The 16,805-nt window shown below is 34.8% G+C and overlaps 1 long non-coding RNA gene across 1 annotated transcript; it reads left to right on the top strand.

The window, feature by feature from the left end:
- The first annotated feature begins 8,342 nt into the window (after positions 1-8,342).
- LOC148613168 (uncharacterized) lies at positions 8,343-12,175 on the top strand. The gene is made up of 3 exons (XR_015923130.1): positions 8,343-8,500; positions 9,402-9,601; positions 12,053-12,175. It is a non-coding gene; the product is annotated as an uncharacterized LOC148613168 (long non-coding RNA).
- The last annotated feature ends 4,630 nt before the right edge of the window (positions 12,176-16,805 follow it).

The raw sequence follows: 16,805 nt of genomic DNA, 5'->3' as shown, positions 1-16,805 counted from the left end.
GGTCAGGATATGAGGCTGACGTCACATTGTCTGTAGTATCCTTTATCTCAAGATCTTTTGGGTAGATGCGATGTATCAAATCCCCGAAATTAGGATTGTTTAAAGATAATATGTCATCTATATAGCGGATTAACTGAGATTAAAGGATCTAGCCAAATGATATTATTTCTTTCGGATCAGATCAGCTATAAAGTCAGCCCCATAAGAGTAAAGGAAAATATCAGCAAGTAAAGGAGCACAATTTGTTCCCATTGGAATGCAGACCTTTTGTTGAAAAACACGTCCACCACACTGGACAAATATATTTTGTAAACATCTTCCTCTGTATATTTGGAAGATGATTTGGAGTTATTTCTTACAAAGTATGAGGAATCTCTACCAAGAACTATATATTTGTATCTAGGTGTACCATCTTTTTGGAAAAACAACGATGTATAATGTGTTAAGTCGGGATTTTAACTAAATATGGGGAATAGAAGTATACAGTGTTGAAAAATCAGGTTTTAATGCTATTATATTCAGATAACAGTCTTGAACCGGTTGTCTCCAAAAGATCTTTCGAATTTTTCAGGATCCACAATAAATTAATACCACTACGGGAGTAACAAGTGTTGTGGTAGGACTGCAGACCCTCTTTGACAGTTGTGGGTATAGATGTTAAAAGTTTTGAAAGAGGTTTGGTGATACGTTTTGCAGATCCCGCTATGAAACGTTTTTTGTATGGATTCTTATGGAGTTCAGGTAAATCACAATCATCGCCCTTGGTAGAGAGACCATTAAAAGAGGATTACACAGATTTATGGTTTTCCACAATCTCTTCTTTGGAGAGTGTGGTAGCAGTATAGGTCTGATCATTGCTATTATTTTCTACGTCTGCATCTGATAATAAACATTGGAAGTAAAACGTTTTGCAGACAAAAAGCAATGTTGTTTGGAGATTTGTCTGCTGGTACGACAACATATTTGTCATGTTTAGTAGACGATGTTTTTGCTACATCGGGGTCTTTGAAAACTGATGTAGCCTTGGCACTCATTGACTACTTAAAACTTTCATTCGTTTCAAAATTAAAGACCTCACGGCCTTTAACCACTCTGACACAGAATCAATGTCTTCTTGTTCTCGTTTTATCCATTTTCTCGCATAGTCTTCCACGGCATCAATAAGAACTTTAAAGTCATAATTCCAATTTCTGGAGCGTGGTTCACGGTACTTGCGCCCTTTAGAAAGAATATTACGCAGAGATTCGTTTTCGATGATAGTTAAATCTCCCGTAACGATGTGACCAGAAGGACCATATTTGAATGGAGAATTTTTGCAAGAACAGTCAGGTAGTTTAGCCTTAAAGTCCTCAATCTCGAGGTTCTGCAATAACCTTTTATAATTGAAAATTTTGGATGCAATGGGTGAAGTATAGGAATATGAAATAATTGGTTTAGATTTGTCTTTGAAATATGGGGGAATTTTGTTGGTAACGTAGTTTAATTACCAACCCAGGATTGAATTTCACATACATTTGAAACTCGGTTATAAGTAATAAATTTATTTGTGTAAGAATAGAACGGCACAAACATAAACATAATCAAGTTATGCTAATTGGTCATTCTATAGCCTCGTATCTTGACCTACGATACACTCAGAGATCGATGGTAAAGGAAAACTACTGACAAAACTATATATACGACAAACGCGATGACTTTTCATTCCATAATGTCAATTTTCTTTCATCTGTGGCAACATCCCTAAGCACTTGCGGACGGAGTTTTCATATCACAAACTCATACGTCATGCCATAACTTGAGCTTACCGTAACTACGCAGACTTTTTGTATTGCGCTATTCTTCTTACAGTTAGGCTTCTGGAACAGGGTTAAGTTGCTACAAGATTGAAGTCATCACAATAGAAGTTTTATGGTCTTCACCATTAGCTCGTGGATCGTTGTGGTGTGTCCATCTGAACCATGAGAGCTAATTTGTTCAACAAATCATTGTTTTTCTCCCTCTTTCGTCTTCCCTGGACTTGACTTTTTATGAGCAGCTCAGCCAGTGTTTCTAGAAAGGCAGAGGACGCTTACCCTACCGGTGCGCATGGTCCACGCTCCATGTTTTTAGTGGAGTTCTAGTTGCTCATTTACATTTGTTACTTTGTATGTATTATTTTGGTTAGTTTATGTCCTTTATTGTGTGTGTCTATTTTCCATGCCTGGTCTTTGTCTCTGGATTATATTCTTTTGATTTCGGCTAGAATCTTTTTTCTCTCGATGATTACCCTTCAAGTGAATTTAATCATCTCTCGACCAACTGTTGTAGGATTATGAAATTTCATCTTCCCATCTTGATAGTAAAATGACAGTTTTCTTTAGTATTCGCAAGAACTCATGCTGAAAATGCCGTTTTTTAATTACTTCGATTACAGAAATCTGATAAATCTAGAAGCCATGATTTATAAAATGAATATGATATTATTCCATGCATCTATTTTTAAATATGATGTTAAAAAAGTAAAAAATGTTAAAAAAGACAAAAACAAAAAAACAAAACAAAAAAACAAAACAAAATAAAAACAAAAACAAAAAACAAACAAAACACACCACAAACCGCAAATCACAATTAACAAAAAAAAACAACCCAAAAAACCCAAAGCATTAATACAGATATAAGGACAATTAAGTTACACCAGAGTCCATAAACATGATGTTGACAAGGTATTAAACTACAATTGTACATTGAAGATAAGATAAACAAGACATTACACACAAAACCTTATAGGTTCAACCACACCCCCCCAAAAAAACAAAAAAACCAAAAACAAAAAAAAAACCAAAAAAAAAAAAAAAAAAAAAAAAAAGCAAAACAAAACAAACAAAAAACCCCCCCAAAAAAAACTGAGTTGCATCATGTTCTGTAGATGGTTCCGCTAGCGGCACCCGTTACATATTGTAAGTGCATGAGTGAAAATCCGGTAAGCGTCAAGTACGGTAGATTATCATTCCGGTGAAATAAAAGCATCATGTAATTCAATCACATGCTGAGGGGTGACATTTTGTTTGCCCACCTGTATTTTTGTCTATTTCAAAACCACTTCAGATTTGAAACTAACATACCGGTAACATTTTCATTCGAAAGGCTCTCTGTAAGCAATTTCCAAGCACATTTTTTAACTCTATATACAGTTCATTTGGCGTTTCCGTCTATCAAAAACAAGTTCTTTTAATTCCTTATATAGATAGCAGTGTTTTATCGAAGGTTACCAGTGTAATAAATTCCGATAATTCACACTATGAAATAAATTCGGTAATTTCACTCTCGCGCTTTCTCCCGCAAAAATGTCACAACTTTGATATCAATTTGCCAATCACAGAATTCAAAAGTTACATTGAAAATCTATAGAATAAATAGGATAATCAATTGGTTATCGTGAACAACCAAAATATTATCACTCGTGCGAAGAACTCTTGAGGATTTAACTCGTGCGTGAAACAAGTTCCGCACAGTCGTTAATTTTAGGCGTTATTCGGAACTCAAGATAATATTTTGGTTATTCACTCTATCCCATTAATTATCATATTATTCATCACAGCGTTCCCAGTTCCCGTCCTCTTTGAGAATACTTTTTAACCTAACAGGAACGTTTTTCCTGTATTCGTCTAAGACATTTCTATTCACGTGATTGAAAGTTACATGACAGATCCGACTAAAATTGTCCCATTCAGTATTTTAGAACAACAACTGACCATGACACCAAACAAGACTGTATCAAACTGTACTACTTCACGGACAAGAGTAATAAAATGAACCAAGATTCTAGTGGAAATCAAATGAATGTAATCCAGGAACCAAAGGCAGACTTGGAAAACAGACATACTCAACAAAGAACATAAAATAAAAAAAAATACAAATAAAGTAACAAAAGCAAATCAGCTACTCGGACACCACTAAAAGCTGAAAGAGGAAAAGAAGACTAACCCTAACCCTGATTAATTTGACAGGTTCAAAAAATTAGTTTTTATGGTGCATTTGGATACACCGTAACGTTCCACGAGTTAATGACGACGACGACCTGTAGGGATGACTTAAATGTAGCAACATAACCCTCTTCCAGAAGCCTTCCTGTAAAAAGTCTAGCGCGATGCAAGAAGTCTGCGTAGGTACGGTAAGCTCGAGCTCTGGCATGACGTATGAGTTTGTGATATGAAAACTACATACGCAGGTACCGAAGGGATGTTGCCACAGATGAAAGGAAAGTTGACATTATGGAATTTTATCGCGTTTGTCGTATAGTTTTGTTAGAAGTTTTCCTTGACCATCGATCTTTAAGTGTAGGTCAAGATATAAGGCTGACTTTGATAATTTTCTTTTATCTCAAGTTCTTTGGTGAAGAAACAATGTATTAAATCCCCGAAACTAGGATTGTTTAACGATAATAAGTCATCTATATAGAGGGTTAAAGGGTCTGGCTAAACGATGTACTTTTTTTTTTTTTAGATCAGATCAAATATAAGAGTGAAGGAATAGATCAGCAAGCAGAGGAACAGAATTTGTTTCTATAAGAATGTCGACCGTTTGTTGAAAAACGCGTCAACCACACTGGACAAATATGTTGTCGTTAAAAAATTCGGGCATTTTGAAAACATCTTCTTTGGTGTATTTGGAAGATAATGTTTAGAATTTTTTTGTACCAAGAATGAGAAATCTCTACCAAGAACTACGTATTTGTATCTAGGTGAACCGTCTTTTTTTTTTAGTAACAACGATGTTCTTTGTTTTGTGTGTCTGTTTTTACCTGTCTAGTCTTTAACCTTTGGTAATATTCTTTTGATCTATGCTGCAATCTTAATTTCCTTAAATAACTTTATTGCTGGACTTTTAATCAAAATGTTAATCCAAACTATTACAGTCAATGACGCTACCGGATATGTTAAGTCCTAGTTTGAGACAAATGCAAAAACATGGTAAATTCATTCAATTCAGCTTCTAACGGGTTGTCACATGGTATATTTACTCCAGCAGTGCTAGCGGTTGTTTGGCAAGCTCTTTTTCTTACTTCTGTTCTGAGGAACAGAATTCCAACCTCTTACGTTGTAGGAGTAATGGTATACTCAGCAACATTAAAATCGACAACCGGATTATACTCACTTGAATATGATGTGTGCTGCTGGCGGAGCAGGACATTCTTACCCTTCCGGAACACCTGGTATTACTCCCGTTTTTTGTGGAAGTTCATATTGCAAGAGCTTTAGTTTTTCTTTGTGTGAAGTCTTCTGTATCTTCAGTTGTTACGTGTAATCTTTTTATTTGGTTCGCTGCATTGTGTATATAAATCGTCTAGCTCTGTTACATGTGTTCACGTTTATGTCATGCTTTTTGATTTTAGCGTATTTGAATCACACTACTGCGGACGTTTTGGTATTTTTTGCCGATATTGACCTAGTTATTACCAAAGATGAGTGTAATATCAAGGACAATCATTGTTTACATGTTCTAAACTGCTTAACATTACCATATCAATTTTTGTCAAACCGACTTTTGAACATTGATTGCATGATTTTTCTAGAAATGCAGAGGACGCTTACCCTACCGGTGCAACTGGTCCATGCTCCCAGTTTTTATTGGAGTCCGAGTTGCTCATTTGCTTTTGTTACTTTGTATGTATGATTTTAGTTACTTTATGTTCTTTGTTGTGTATGTCTGTTTTCCATGTCTGGTCTTTGTTCCTGGATTCATTCTTGTGATTACCGCTATAACCTTGGTTCCCTTGATTGCTCTTTAAATATGTATGGAAGACAAAACACATATTCTTTCTGTATTTTATGAAAATCACTGGAATGCTTGACAAAAAAATATTTAAGTGAACCAAGTGCCAGTTTCAATGATTAATTTGGTTTCCCCGGAGAACATTAAGGTGCGGGGTTTGTAGATTAACGGAGAAATGAATCGCACTTCGTCCCTCGATATTCAAATGGAGTATCTCTATTGTATTCCTGTCGAATTGAGTAATCCCTGATACCTATATGATTTTTTCCAAGCTAACATGTCAATACAAAAATGTATGGAACCCTATGGAATCAATAATTATGCTTCTGTTCGGAAGTCCTAATAAAAAAAACTTTACATAATAGAATGAGAAGTCTTTGCTCTTTAAGGATTTTTTTGAGTAACCGCATATACCAAACTAATTATTGTCATAAAAAGAAAATGACAATAGAAAAAAATAAGTAGATTGTTATTGTCTACATATTAGGTACCAATCCATATAAAATTCAGACACTGCCGTGAGTCATGGTATAGATAATCTAAACGAACAAACGATACTTTTTCGATATACATACAATATATTTTTGCATAACAATAATCTTTCTTCTATTCAGATCAGTAGTTTGAGAAAAAAATATTTTCATTTACCACTAAAATCAATCAGATCAAACCAAACAAAGGACGATAACTGTTGCAAACCGTAAATTTCATGTACAATCAATATATAATTTTTACTTCAAAAGTGCAACAACCAAAATACAAACTAAAACTGTTTATAGGCCGTAACTGTTTCTGAACGAGAAATAAAAAAAAGTAAATTTGGTGGATTTTCACCTCTGGTAATTTTTTCTGTATATAGATTTCTACGTTATACCATATAAACAACTGTATTGTAATAAATATAAAAAAAATATAGTATTTATTTTGTTAAACAGACAAAAGCAGAAAAAAATTATTAAGGAAAACTTGCACAAAAATCAAGCTTCAAAGAGTTTGAATAAATATGAAGGGAATGAATACGTATCTGACTATTTGGCTGTTTACTAAAAAAAACAGACAATTCTGTTCCGATCCGAAAGAAAGAATACCGTTTAGCTAGATCCTTTAATCTCAGTTAATCCGCTATATAGATGACATATTATCTTAAAACAATGCTAATTTTGGGCATTTGATACAGCGTATCTACTCCCTAGAACTTGAGATAAAGGATACTACAGACACAGTAAAGTCAGTCATATCTTGACCTACATTTAGAAATCGATGGTAAATGACAACTATTGACCAAACTTTACGATAAACGTGATGACTTTTCATTCAAAATTGTCAACTTTCCTTTCATCTCTGGCAACATTCCTTCAGCACCTGCGTATGGAGTGTTCATATCACAACTCTTACGTTATGCCAGAGCTTGCCGAGACTACGCAGACTTTTTGTATCGCTAGACTTCTAACAACTAGGCTTTTGGAGCAGGGTTATGTCGTTACAGGATTGAAGTCATCACAATTAAAGTTTTATGGCCGTCATCATGAACTCGTGGATCGTTATAATGTATACATCTGCGCCATGAAAAGTGATTTGTTCAACGTGTCATAGTTTTCCTTCCCTCTTTCGTCTCCCCCGGAGCAGAGGACACTTATCCTATCAGTACACCTAGTCCACGCTCCCAATTTTTAGTGGAGTTCGAGTTGCTCATTTGCTTTTGTTACTTTTTATGTATGATTTTAGTTACTCTATGTTGTTTGTTGTGTATGATTTTAGTTATTCTGTGTTCTTTGTTGTGTATGTCTGTTTTCCATGTCTGGTCTTTGTCCCTGGATTACATTCTTTTGATTACCGCTATAACCTTGGTTCCCATGATTATTCTTTCTAGTTGAATTATTATGCAATGTTACTATCCGTTCTTTTTTAGCGTTTTCTTAACATTTTTTCTTATTTTTTTTTATTTCTCTAAAGTCTCTATTTTTCCTGCAAAAAATACCAATGGAAAGTCACGATTCCGAATGTAATTTATTCCGGTCCAAATACATGATAAAATTTTGGACAGTACCTTATAGGTTTTTACCCATACCTAAATGACTTTCCAAGGGGATATTATAGAATTACACTAACTTCATATGTCTTATTAAGTGAAGGTCTTAGTTTGTAAGAATCAGGCAAAATAGGAAGAAATCAGAAACTTGCATGTCAAAAACCCAGTGATCCGACATTATACTAATAATTTCATTCAATGTTTTTTTTTTCTTTTCGAAAAGACCACCATTTGTTTCCCGCATTACTGATTTTTTTTTCAGAAATATTTCAATAGAATGTTCGAAAAAATATTTTTTGATAGAGTTATCTTCCCTTGAAATGATACAGAATTTTTTTTCTCTCTTTGATTCAGTTGGTGCAAATAATCAAATAACACTTTCAAAATGGGGTTTTTATACCATGTTTCACCAACTGCCTGAGTCTTACAGAAACTGACACTTGAATCATCCTTTTAATTAAGTCATCACATTGAAACTTGATAAGATACTTCGGTTGCAGGACAGATTAAAGTTTGTATTGGTGGCCCACTGAACGAAAAATATGCTATCACAACTCAAACTCATGCAAACATACCCATCATAGTAAATTAACTTCGTCCATTGTTAATATCAATAGAAAAAGCGACACAGGATATTTTAAGCTACCTTGACATGCACAGTTGCAAAAATGAGGACATTTTTTAAATGTTTGATTGTATGTGTGTTTTTATGTTCTTTTGGTAAGTAACTATATAACAGCTTAAGATTGATATGGATGTTTTTGATCTATCTTTAACCCTTCTTTATATTTATGTTTAGTAGCAGTTGAATGAGACAATCTTAAATTGTCCATGCGTTTTCTTGTACAATCTCCATAACTGTTTGAAATCAACATGTATGTATAGTTAAGAAAGAAATATACAATACAGAACCAGAAAAACGGCCAAAATCAACACCTACATAGATATAAAAGAAATCAAACACGGACATTACTAACAAGTACTAAATTTTAAAATAAATATAGCCGACGCATTAAAATTTGTTTCTTTTACTTATAATTTTCTACATTTCATTCAGAAAAAAACACATGTGGGGCGCAATTTTAATTTTCGTTTGAGTTTTTTCGAATGCCACTAAGTAATAAGTATTTGGGCAATCAGGAAACAGAATTGCGATCAGGTGATTTGCGTTTCCATGGAAGAGCGTCTTCAAGGTCAAAGGGTAAAAAGCGAAACTATACCGACTGCGTCGGAAAAACTGGTAGCATGAATCAAGTCCACCGATACGGTGAGCGTTCTCTGCTTTTCTAGAAGCACTTGGTCCATGCTCCCGTATTTTTGCCTCTGGAATCCGGGTTGCTAGTTTATTATTGTTTTTTTTTGTACGTATTATTTTGGTTATTTCATGTTCTTTGTTGTGTGTGTTTATTTCTTCCTTGGAATTATTTTTTTGCTCGAATCATCGTTCTCTTGATTTCTCTTTATGAAAGAACTAGTAATAATTTAACCTTTTGATCAAAACAAATTCTTATCTATCTCTTTCTGTGAAATATGAACACCATGCAAGCGATCAAAACAAACCAATCAAAAGAATTACTAACAGCAGTACAGGTAATTTATTTATGTTATGTTCTTTTTACAGTATATGCAAAACCAAAATTATTCAAAAAACATAAATGGAGTGACGATATGTTTGGACCCGGATGTCGATGTTCAATGCAGTTTGATTGTCATAGCGATAGCAATTGTCATCACCACTACGGTTTACATTATAAATGTATGTTAACGTGCTGTGGTACAAGATGTACAATCAATTCAGCTACGCATGCGTTCGGATAATAGGTAATGAGTAAATAAGTTTTTCCCGTTATTAAACATAATACATTATTCGTTTTTTTTTTTTATATCATGCCACTATTCGTGATATGGCACAAGAATTACCTATGACTGCGTTACAACAAACCAGTTGTATTACCGTTCATAAATTTAAATGTAACGACAGATACTAAGATCAACGCCTTATTTAAACATTATGGAAGCGATCGAGCATTAAAATTGAAACATGTGACATCTGGTGTTAATTTTTTTTTCTGTTTAATTGTATGGCGTTGTTTGTTAAATAAATCACTTAATAAAACTTATGAAAGTTGACAATTCCCTTGAAAAATGAGACATTACTCTAGCAAGTACAACAAGTTTGAATGTAACGTTAAAAGTATGAGAATGTTGTCCGATTAATTTCAATTGGACGTCATATCGGAATGTATTGCCAACATCATATTATACAATTGAAATGACAGTATTTTAATAGATACGGTACCTTCCTGAGTAAAGCTTCTCTTTTAATGACATAACTGACTGAAGTTGTTTATGGAATTAGTTAATGGGAAATTGTGTTCGGACTATTATGGATTGAATGTGGGGCATCGGATAGTGGGGTGTTCGGGCTATTATGGATTGGATGTGGGGCATCGGATAGTGGGGTGTTCGGGCTATTATGGACTGGATGTAGGGCATCGGATAGTGGGGTGTTCGGGCTATTATGGATTGATTGTTGTTTGTTTGTTGGGGTTTAACGTCCGAGCAGCAATATTTCAGCTATATTCAGACAATGAACATGAAATGGATGATAAAATGAACATTAAATGAAAAAAAAAGGAAGGGTCACAAGGATAATAGGATCGACAAATTTTGATTGCCACTGGAAAAGGGGGGATGGGTAAGGTCGGGCAATTTAGCCTCCTGTGGCGGAGCGCAAAGGTTCCTACTCCTATCGAATACCACAACAGGGTTCTTTAACGTGCGAGGAACGTGGCATCTTTCCCAACACGGTGCACCACTATGGTTTGCGGTCAGGTCTTCCGTATTACAGCCTGACAACCCCAGCATGCAACACGCCAGGGGTACCCCATTCCACCACCTGGGGCACACATCTCAGTTGCTCTGTGGGCAGAGCGCCTAGACCCCGGCTAGGTTTCTGAGCACTATTTAGTTGCCTTATACGACAAGCTTAGCGCTGCTGCAGGCCTATTCTTTTAACACCCGGACCTGCACGGGGCTATTATGGATTGAATGTGGGGCATCGGATAGTTGGGCGTTCGGGCTATTATGGATTGGATGTGGGGCATCGGATAGTGGGGTGTTAGGGCTATTATGGATTGGATGTGGAGCATCGGATAGTCGGGTGTTTGGGCTATTATGGATTGAATGTTGGGTATCGGATAGTCGGGTGTTTGGGCTATTATGAATTGAATGTGGGGCATCGGATAGTCGGATGTTCGGGCTATTATAGATTAAATATTGGGCATCAGATAGTGGGGTGTTCGGGCTATAGAGAACAGGATGTGGGGCATCGGATAGTCAGGTGTTCGGGCTATTGAGAACAGGATGTGGAGGATCGGATAGTCGGGTGTTCGGGCTATTATGAATTGGATGTGGGGCATCGGATTGTTGGGTGTTAGGGCTATTATGAATTGAATGTGGGGTATCGGAAAGTCGGGTGTTTGAGCTATTATGAATTGAATGTGGGGTATCGGATAGTCGGGTGTTTGGGCTATTATGAATTGAATGTGGGGCATCGGATAGTCGGGTATTCGGGTTATTATGAATTGAATGTGGAGCATCGGATAGTCGGGTGTTTAGTCTATTATGAATTGGATGTGGGGCATCGGATAGTCGGGTATTCGGGCTATTATGAATTGAATGTGGGGCATCGGATAGTCGGGTGTTTGGGCTATAATGAATTGAATGTGGGGTATCGGATAGTCGGGTGTTTGGGCTATTATGAATTAAATGTGGGGCATCGTATAGTCGGGTGTTAGGGCTATTATAAATTGAATGTGGAGCATCGGATAGTCGGGTGTTTAGACTATTATGAATTGGATGTGAAGCATCGGATAGTCGGGTGTACGGACTATTATGGATTGAATGTGGGGCATCGGAATAAACCAAAACTGTCCAGACCAATCCATGAGTGAACCAAAACCCGACAAAACTGAACCATGAATTAACTTAAAAACCTGTTAAAACCGAACCATGAATTAACCAAAAACCTGTTAAAACTGAAAACTGAATTAACCAAAAAACTGTCTAAACTGAACCACGAATTAACCAAATATACAGTCATAAGTTTTTTGAAGACCCTTCATATCAGTTAAAATGTAATTTGAAACTTCGTTAACCGAAAACCTATCTTTATCGAACAAAGTTTTAAGTTATTAAGAGGTTTGGTTTATACAGTTTATAAGTATAATTCTATTACACGAAAATTAACCTAAAATTTTACCGTTTCAGGTTTTTTTCGACGAGATATGGCATCATCTACAAAACGAATAACCAAGTGTTTTTGGAGAAAAAAAACATTATCTAACAAGTATTTGTAGCTAATTATGTAACATTAAAGACTTTTTAAGAATATGAACGTTCATGATTGAATTTGTTTTATTTCAATATTAAATTCAAATAAATCACATGAGTACATACATTAGTTTGACTGGTTTACAAGAAAGAGTAATCAATGGAACTAAGATTCTAGGCGATAAATAGATTAATGATAAATATAATGATTGCAGATGAATACTTCCGGTTTTCGTCAATGCATGTGTTACTTTTTAGCCACTTTCAGACTGATTCCTTTATAGACATACGATTTTATATATACATAAGATTTTGTTCTTATTTTTTATTGTTATAAAAAATAATAAAAATATAAAAAAAAAAATTTACTATTGCTTAATTACGTTTTTTCTGTTATATATAGAAGCGATCACACAATACAATACAGAGAAACCTGTTTAATACAAACCATGAATGAAACGAAAACCTGTAAAAATCAGACCCGGAATTAAACGAAAACCTGTCTAAACCAGATCCGGAATTAAACGAAAACCTGTAAAAGCAAGACCCGGAATTAAACGAAAACCTTTCTCAACCAGATCCAGAATTAAACGAAAACCCGTCTAAACCAGATCAGGAATTAGACAAAAAACCTGAAAAAAAAACCCGGAATTAAACGAAAACCTTTCTCAACCAGATCCAGAATTAAACGAAAACCCGTCAAAAACAGATCCGGAAATAAATGAAAACCTGTAAAAAACAGACCCGAAATTAAACGAAAACCTGTCTAAACCAGATCCGGAATTAAACGCAAACCTGGCTAAACCAGATCCGGAATTAAACGAAAACCTGTAAAAACAGACCCGAAATTAAACGAAAACCTGTCTAAACAAGATCCGGAATTAAACGAAAACCTGTAAAAAAACAGACCCGAAATTAAACAAAAACCTGTCTAAATCAGATCCGGAATTAAACGAAAACCTGTTTAAAACGAACCCGGAATTAAACGAAAACCTGGCTAATTCAGACCCTTATATATCAATTATAATGTATTTCAAATCTAACTAAACCTAACACCTGTCTAAACCAAACAAAATATATGCGATTAAGACGTCACTGTATCATGTTCTATTTATTCTGCAATCATCGACTTCATGTAAAAATTCCAGATGTGGAATACAGCTTTAGTGAGTTTTGTTTACGTTAACGTTTATTATCAGAGATTATTATGAAGCAACTGATTCCACGTGCGTTCCGTGCACCACAACGTGAATATAAATTCAAGACAAAACTGGGAAAAATATTACTAAACAAATGTATATTTACATTTATGAATTCATGAACGCAGTACCATTGCTGGCAAAAAAAATAATAGTACTGTGGAAAAGTACAGCCTGTATGTGTACTCGGTACAGGACGCTGAGAATGCTATGTGAAGCTACACAACTGTATATGTAAGCTACAATAGTATGGAAATATTTAATTGATACATCTGCATTATGAAAATGAAAGAAAACATGGAACTGCGTCACTGATAAAACAAACCTATAGAACAAACACACACAAAAAAATAACAAACTAAAAACAAAACGAAACAAAAAAAACCAACAATCAAACTTAAAATCGATGAGCCGTCAACAAATAAATGAGAACTTTATCACAGCTGGAGACAGGTCATGAATTGGTCATCATATCGGTTTAGGATCATAAGCATCTCTTTATTCCTCATACACGAGAAACCTATAATTCATAATTAAACAAGGTTGATAATACTAGAAGGTCAAGACATGGAATATGCACAAAGGATGCGGCGGTGTTAACTGGTTTGATGGGCACGTTTGGGCACTATCCCCTCTCTGCTTTGTGCGAAATCGTTTGATTTTGTTATTTTTTGTCACTGCAAAGGTCGATGAAAGAGATTTGTAACTTATATATGGGATAAAATTAGTGCAATATTGTCTACAGAAGCGATGCTTTATAGAGGATCATACAGAATTGTTATTAAGTATCAGTCTCTGTAAAAATAAGGCAGTGGGTTAAACACCATTTTGAAAGTTTAATTTGACTATTTGCACCATCAGAATCAACAAAAAAGGCAAGATTTTCCATATTAAATGGTGCATTGAGTTATAACTTCATTAAAATGCAATGAAAATGAACATTTCAAGGGTAGATAACTCTCAAAAACATCATTTTTTAAATTCATTTTATTTGAAAAATTCTGAGCAAATCAGTGGTACAGAGATCAAAGAGTAATCAAGGGAACCAAGGTTATAGCGGTAATAAAAAAAATGCAATCCAGGGACAAAGACCAGACATGGGAAACAGACATACACAACAAGGAACATAAAGTAACTAAATTATATCACACAAAGCAACAAAGGCAAATGAGCAACTTGGACTCCACTAAAACTGGGGGCATGGACCAGGTGCACCGGTAGGGTAAGCGTCCTCTGTTTTTCTATAAAACACCCACCGAGTTGCTCATAAAAAGTCAAGTCCACGTTAGACGAAAGAAATAATGGTTTTTTTTTGCCTGCTTCTTACAAAAGCTTACACTTAAACACTACGTTTTGCGCTATGTATAAAGTGATTATAGTGTCCGCCTATTTGTTTGTCTGTCCACAGCAATTTGTTACAACTACTTAATATGTTACATAAGCTTTATATAATAGGTATGCCATATTATGGGAATACCTGTCTATATAAAATTCAGACACTGACAATGGTAAAGTGATTCATGGTGAAGAAAAAACCACCGATCAAACGATGCTTCATATGCTATACTTTCAGATAACGATACTCATTTCTGCACGCAGATCTGCACTTTTTATACATTCACACCCACTCAAATCAACCAAATGAAACCAAATCAAGAACGATAACGCTTGCGAAGTGTCATTTTCATGTACAATCTATATAATTTTTATCTCAAAAGCGCAAAAAAACAAAATGAAAAATTAAGACTAGTTATATGATATGTTACTGTTTCTGAACAAGAAATAAAACTGAATTCGGTGGGTTTTTGACTTGCATGAATCAACCTCTGTCTGATTTTTAGGAAGTCTGCTACTTTAAAGACTGATACGAAAATTTGACTACAACTTTTGGTAACCTTTGATCATATAGGTAGGAGGGATAGTATACTTTAAAAAAGTTATCTTAGTTTTAATTTACAAATTAAGAATCAGATCTATATTTTTCGTCCACGAAGGCATAACTTTTATATTTATAATTCATTTTAACACTACATTAATATTTGTGTCAAGAAAAAAAACAGAGCAAAAATGAAAAGCAAAATGAAATCAATAAATGAAAGAAAAAGAGGCTGGTTTCGCTAAATAACCCTAAAACGTGCCTAAACCGAACCCTGAATAACCCTAAAACCCGTCTTAACCTGAACCCTGAATAACCCTAACACCCGTCTTAACCTGAACCCTGAATAACCCTAAAACCAGACAAAATCAAGACAACCAACTTTATTTATCAAAAAGCGAATTTAATCAAACCACAAACAGCAGGTGTTTTTTACTTGTATTGTACATGAATATAAACAATTTTTAAAGCTTCAGCTTCGTTCAGCGTTTAGAAATGAAGCGGTTCATAACATCGTCAAGAAGTAATTATGTTACTATTAAAAGATTGAATTTGGGATGCTAACTGATAAATACGACCTAACTCTTCAGGCGTGTTTAATAGACATACAAACCATGTTATCTGTAGAAGATTGATAAAGAGTTAAAGTTTATTGAACAATTTTCTTCGTTTTTATTGCATATCTATTCCGAAGAGAAGAAATGTGAAGACACTTCTTAGAAGATTTTATCGACACTACAGAATATTGTTCTCATTTTCAAATTAAATTTGGAATAAAAATAAAGACTTTTAAATGCACATTAATTCAACGTTATGAATCAATTTGTATTGCAAAGCTACGATTTTCTTTGCAAGTCAACACATTCTGTAAGACTGTACAAGCAGATGTTTAGTACAGATACAATACCAGGATCTTTGTAGACAAGATCAAAGTTGCACGACATGGGAAATGAGTCAAGAGATAAGGTCTACATAAATGCCTCGAAAACGGAATCATGGGACAAAGTACCCGAAAACATGTGAAATATTAGCATTTTAGTATATCTAAAACAGCTTAATGTAGACAAAGCGTACTTAGCCATATTGTTTCAAGAAGCTTTTGCACAATATTTTGTTCAAATCTGCACGCTCCAAACGAAAGGTCTATGCTAAGTTCTGACATCTTCAAAGTGATATCGTATTTTAAGCTCTATAATAGTATTACCTCCACATTTACAACATTGACCATCCCCATTCCCCACAAAATCTCCATAGTATTAATTTAAACTAGAATTATTATTTTTACAAATAGTTGTTTTTAAGTGATTTCTTTCCTTCCCCCATATGAAGTCCCTGTTTTCTATCCTTTTTCCTTCCTCCATTTTCCGATAAACCATTGTCTGGTGAGTATTCCCCAACCAAGTACTCTATATTTGCATTCAATGGCAAAGCAAAACTCCAAACTCATCAGAAGCGTAATGGCAAGATTCTGAAAATCCATGTTTTATGTTTACTAGTTACCATTTGTTCATGTCTAATGTACACCAATCCATTCAACGGCAAGGTAAATAATCAATTCGTTATAATTAAGATAGTGTACTTAACTTCAGACAAAAGAGGGCACAACAGAACAGAT

The sequence above is a fragment of the Perna viridis genome, chromosome 6 (assembly GCF_037379345.1).
Source record: "Perna viridis isolate PV_CMFRI_1.1 ecotype Kerala chromosome 6, ASM3737934v1, whole genome shotgun sequence".
NCBI lineage: Eukaryota > Metazoa > Mollusca > Bivalvia > Mytilida > Mytilidae > Perna > Perna viridis.
Note: the sequence above shows the minus strand (reverse complement) of the source record. Positions and strands in the feature narration are given on the sequence as shown.